This window comes from Echinops telfairi, unplaced genomic scaffold, assembly GCF_000313985.2.
Source record: "Echinops telfairi isolate 266 unplaced genomic scaffold, ASM31398v2 ScPeMD7_5592;HRSCAF=6446, whole genome shotgun sequence".
Classification (NCBI taxonomy): Eukaryota; Metazoa; Chordata; class Mammalia; order Afrosoricida; family Tenrecidae; genus Echinops; species Echinops telfairi.
The window spans coordinates 12,418,490-12,424,379 of record NW_022109491.1 but is presented as its reverse complement, the minus strand read 5'-3'; positions in this window follow the sequence as shown (position 1 = coordinate 12,424,379).

Sequence of the window (5,890 nt, the reverse complement as noted above, 5' to 3'; positions counted from 1 at the left end):
CTCCGCTGAGGAAGGCCCCCAACCCCAAGACGCTGTTCCAGACAAATTCCCTGGGCTAGTGATGAGCCCTGCCCACCTGCTTCCTGAATTCAAGCAGCATAGTTCATTAAAAATACATAACTGTCCTCCCTAGAATGACGAGCTGTTTGAAGCCAGTATTACCTCCATTCAATCAAACCAAGAACCCTTAAACTGCCTACTCTGTGGCTGGCAGGCAGACATACATCTTTGTATAGCCAGAGCTCCCCAAGGGCTCCCAATGATGAAATTCGAATAATTTAACAACTGGTCCGCTGCCCTAATGACTGTTTTAAGTATATATATATTAAAAACTATAAACCAATAGGTAGTTTATTATTTCATACAGTTAATGCTTCAAGAAGAACAATAAAAGATATGCACAGGTTGAACATTAAAAAAGAGAGAGGAACGTAAATCTGTAATTTCCACCTTAGAGAGAACCCTGATTACAAGTGCCATTTTAACAACCAATTCATCAAGCTCAACACAATTGTAGGTTTGCTGAACCTGTGTGAATCAGCTAAATCCCACCCCCTTGTTCCCTGCAGTATTGGGCGCTACCCACCCCTCAGAATGCTTCTTCACCTGACTCTCAGGATCCCTCTGTGGAGTAGGAACACGTGCTCAGCCTTTGGTTGGTTCCGCCTCGCCTGCCCTTCCTGGCCGCTCACTGCCATCGAGCCCAAGCTGACTCATAGACACGCTATAGGTCAGGGAGGTTCAGACCTTGTGAGTTTCCAAGACTGTAACTCTATGGAATTAGAAAGCCCTGTCTTTCTCCCACAAAGCAGCTGGTGGTTTCAAACTAGGGACCGTGCAGTTAGCAGCCCAACATGTAACCATACAGCACCAGGGCTCAATGCCCTGGGCTTGGTCCTGGGACCACTCACTCTCTAAGCATGACTTTAAATAACATCCAGATGCTGGTGACTCCTAGGTTTGTATCTCAAGCTTGTGAGTCTCGCTGGATCTCTGGTCATAAGCCCTTACCTTTTCAGTATCTCTACATGACATCTCGAACTCAAAACAAACAAACAAACAAATCAAACCCTGAATTTCCCCTCCTGTCTTTCTTAACAATAATACACAGTGACTACCCATGGGGATCTTGCAGGATGGGATCCACAGAAATCAAATGGACTCTACATGTTGAAAGAGATCATGGAGAAGCTCAACAGCATCAACAGAATAAGGCCAGGGGCAAATTGCAAAATAGGCCTGCTATTGCTCAAATTCAAGTTCAAGTAAAAGCCGAAGAAAGTTAAAAGCAAGCCCCCCACACACATACACACAAAGCCCACAAGAGCCAAAATACAACCCTGTGTGTACCCCACCTGAGTGTAGAGACCACCTCAGGGATAGATTTGACACGTGGCAGGCTAATGTCTGAAGATGAGACAAGCACAAGCTGTTGGATGGCCGCAGGGACATCATACATGAAGAAAGCAAAAGATGGTTAAAGAAAGAGGAAAAGAGGAAGCACGCCAAAGCGGATGTTAGCGGAGACTCTGAACCCTGCACAAGGAGGAACTAAAGCAAGTGGGAGACGTGCAGGTCTCAGAGATGAACTGATCTCAGAGATGAACTGGAGAAGACAGCCTTCTAATCAAGTGTACACAGACCTGGGGTTAGAGAGCCGAGACACGCTCGTCACTTCCCACACTGAAAGAACTGAAAAAAGACTCATGCTTCAAATGACAATACTGAAGGAGCCAGTGGGCAAAATATTAACTCACACAGAAAGTATCAAAAGAATATGGAAGTGTTAGAGTCGCTTTTTCAAAAGAGTAAGAAAGAACCTGGCCAGTCTTCAAACATTTCAGGAGTTAGCATAAGATCAAGAGGTAATGGTATTGAAAAAAGATGTCTGAGGCATTGGCAAAAACCGGACTCTGGGGACTAACAATACCAATCGAGATGTTTCAACTAACAGATACAATGCTTGAAGTGCTGCTAATAAATCTGTCAGACTGAAAGAGATCCCTACTTCTGCCCTTTCTGAAGAAAGGTGATGTAATACGACGTGGGGATTACTGAATAGTAGCATTAATAATCACATGCAAGTAGAATTTTGTTGACTATGATTCAAAAGAGGTTGCAGTAGCATATCAACAGGAAATGACTAGATAGAAATCCAACCTAGATTCAGAAGAGGACATGGAACAGGGATATCATTGCTGCTGTCACACGGATCTTGGCTAAAAGCTGAGACTAGTAGAAAGATGTTTGCTTGTGCTTTATGGATTATGCAAAGACATTCAACTGTGGATCACAACAAATTATGGATAACATTGTGAGGAATGGGAATCCCAGAGCACGGACCAAGAGGCAGTCTTTTGGACAGAACAAGGGGATGCTGCATGGTTTAAAATCAGAAAGGGGACGTCAGGGCCGATTCCTTCCACCATTCCTACTCAATCTGTCTGCTGAGCAATAATCCACGAAGCTAGATGACACGAAGAATACAGTATCAAGATTGGAGGAAGGCTCCCTAACAGACTGTGATGTACAAATAAACCAACATGGCTTGCTGAAGGCGAAGAAGACTTGACACACTTACTGATAAAGATCAAAAACGACAGCCTTCGAGATGGATTACAACTCAGTGTAAAGAAAGAAAACAAAACTGCTCACAACTGGGCCACAAAGGAACATCACGATAAATGGAAAAAGTATTGAAGTTGTTAAGAATTTCTTTTTACTTGGATCTAGTCAAAACTCATGAAGCAGAAGTGAAAAACCAAAGAACCACAAACCAAATGATGTCTTGCATTGGGTAAATCTGCCGCAAAAGACCTCTTCAAAGCCTCAAAGCGCGAAGAGGCCAATCTGAGGATTAAGGTACATCTGACTAAAGCCATGGTATTTTCAATTGCCTGATATACATGCAATTTGTTTGAATCGGTGCCTTTGGTGTTGGAGAACATTGGAAGGGTCACGGAAAGCCAGAACAAACAGCAAATCTTTGTTGGAAGTAGTACAGCCAGAATGCTCCGTCTCCCTCCCCAAGAATGGCGAAACTTCATCTCCTTGATGTTGGACACGTTATCGGCAGGGACCAGTCCCTGGAGAAGGACATCGTGCTTGGTAGAGGGTCAGTAAAAAGGAGGAAGACTCTCAAGGATGTGGATTGTCCAAGTGGCTACAACAATGGGCTCAAACTTGGCAAGGATTGTGAGAATGGTGCCCAGCCAGATTTGATGGCACCTAACAGTCACAACAGGAGCCCTGGTGGCATAGTGGTTGAGCTGCTAACTGCAAGGTCAGCAGTTCAAAACCACTACCAGCTCCGAGGGAGAAAGAAAGGGCTTTCTACTCCTGTAAAGAGTTACAGTCTCAGATACTCACAGAGGACAGCTCTACCCTGTTCTGTAGAATGACCATGAGTGTGAATGAACTTGATGGCAGTGAGTCTGCGTTTGTTTTTTAACAACCTATGCAACCCAAGAGCAAATTCCATCAGCTCCACCTTTAAAATGACTGTAACACACATCTTATCTCCATCACTGGCCCGTGGCAAGCCACCAGAAACTACTGCCCCGTTTCCTGCAATAGCCAACTCCTCACTTCCCTTCCGATTCTCCCCTCTGGTCCCCACACCCCTACCTAGTCTTCATCAAAGGCAAGGCTGATTATGTCTCTCCTCAATCCCTCCAATGGCTCCCTACATCATTCGGTAAGAGCCCACGCCCTTAAACAGGCCCACAAGCCCCTCTGGTTCTGTGTGTCCTCCCTGCCTCTCCTTCACCTGCTCACCTGACTCTTCCTTCTGCTCAGAATGCTTCCCCCTAAAAATCCACAAGGTTTCTTTCCTCCCTCCGGTCCTTCAGATCACTGTTCAAGTGTCACCTTAGTAGCGTTTCCTCAGTCGCAGTAAAACAAAACAAAACAAAAAACAGCAACCCTTAGCTGGTGTAAAGTTAATATACTTGGCTCCAAATGTTGGAAGTTCAAATTCACTCAGTGGTGCCTCAGAAGGCCAGGCAAGCGACCCCTCCCCTGGCCGCCCATCCAAACCCCAAGGACCACAGTCCTATTCTGTATCAGGCCGCAACCAGCTACTCTATCGCAGCACTCTTAACTTCTGATTCTTTTGTCTTGATGGCTATTAGATATATGCCCATCACCTTTCTCTGCCTGAAGGGAAGGACGCAGTTCTGCTTGCTGTTCTAGTTGCTGCACCTGCGATGCTGTGCCTGGCATGGGGGAGGGGGGGGACATGCAAATGCGATCTATTAAATAAGTGAAGGGTCAACGAGTGGTTAAGGAAGGCATGTGGGAAAATTGGGAGGGTACTTTTCAAGAGAGGAAAAGTTCAACAGCTCCTCCATCTACAATCCATTTTCTAAGATGCATCAGAGAAAAATGCAGGAAACCACAGCCACCAAAGGCCCCGTGTCCTAAAGAGGGGCATTGATATTCACATTGGCCCAACTGGGTTTGACCAAGCCTTGTCGGCTTCAAGGTTGATGTTTTGATGAGATATTCTGACCGAGATGTACTTGAAACTCGTTCAAACAAGACTAGAATTCTTAAACTTCTACTCCAGTGTGGATTTCCTGTCCTCCTCTTAAACCACTCCCTCAGAAATATCTGCATCGCTCTTGCATTTCCAGCGACAACTCCTCTGGGCCATGGTGAGAAAGGTCCCAGGCTTCCTGCTCCTGCAAAACAGTTAGTCTGGGAAACCCCAGGGGCAGTTTCCTACCCTGTCCTATAGGGTCACTAGGAGTCAGAGTTGACTCCGTAGCAGTGAGCTTGCTTTTGGTATGGATCCTGTACCGAACACAGCATCAAGGAAAAAACCAGACCACCTACCGTCTATACTCGAGTATAAGCCGACCCGAACATCAGCCGAGGCACCTAATTTTACCACAGAAACTGCATTAAAAATGTGCTGGGAAACGGCTTATACACGAGTATATACGGTATTTGAAAGGAAGAGGAAAAGGGACTTACAGCATAGTCCACCTTAATTATTTATGCTTGACCTATCTTAATTAAGCTCTGTCTGCTCCATCCCACTGCAGTGATGGAAGTGAGGTGGGGTATAGCCACAAGCTCGCTAACGGCCAGGATGGGTGGTTCGGTGTCGTGCGGCAATCCTCGGCTCTCCCAGGCTGCTGGAGGCTAGGAACTAGAATGGCTGCTGCTCCTTTGGTGATAGGCGCAGTGACAGCAGCCTGGCTGTCATCTCACCTTCAAGTGTCCCCGAGGCCACGCTGCACTAGGAATTTGGTGTCTCCCATAAAGCAAGGTACCCTAGCCAGTCCCCAGCCCACCTTGCCCTAGGACACACTGCTACCTGTAAAGCCGAGAGCTCGGGCATCGATCTCAGGGAGAGGTCTGAGTAAACAAACTTATTTTGTAATCTCAAGAAAAGGAAAACGAGCCACGTGACCTTATGAGAGCTGGATACATTCTCATCCATTTGGTGTGCTAGAGATGGTTTGAAATGGAAACATCGGCACAGGTCACACGCAAAACGCAGTTTGGAGCCACCTGAGAGATTCATCCCCCAGGACAAACCGAGGGCGGGTTGCTTTCCAAATTGTGTAGGCAATTTTGGAAGGCACACTGGAAATACAGGCTACAGCAGAGGAAAGCCACTTTGGGGAGGTGGGTAGAAGGGCCTCTGGTTAAGTGAGAGATTGCTAACTACAAGGCTGGTGGTTCAATGCTACCAGCCACTCTGCGGGAGAACGATGAGGCTGCCTGCTCTCTAAGGGTTCCAGCTCAGAAACCCTGTACACAGCAGTTTCTCACCTCCTGATGCCGCAACCCTTTAATGCAGTTCCTCAGGTTGTGGGGACTCCCAACCATAAAATTTTGGTTACTACTTAACTATAATTTTGCTGTTATGAATCAG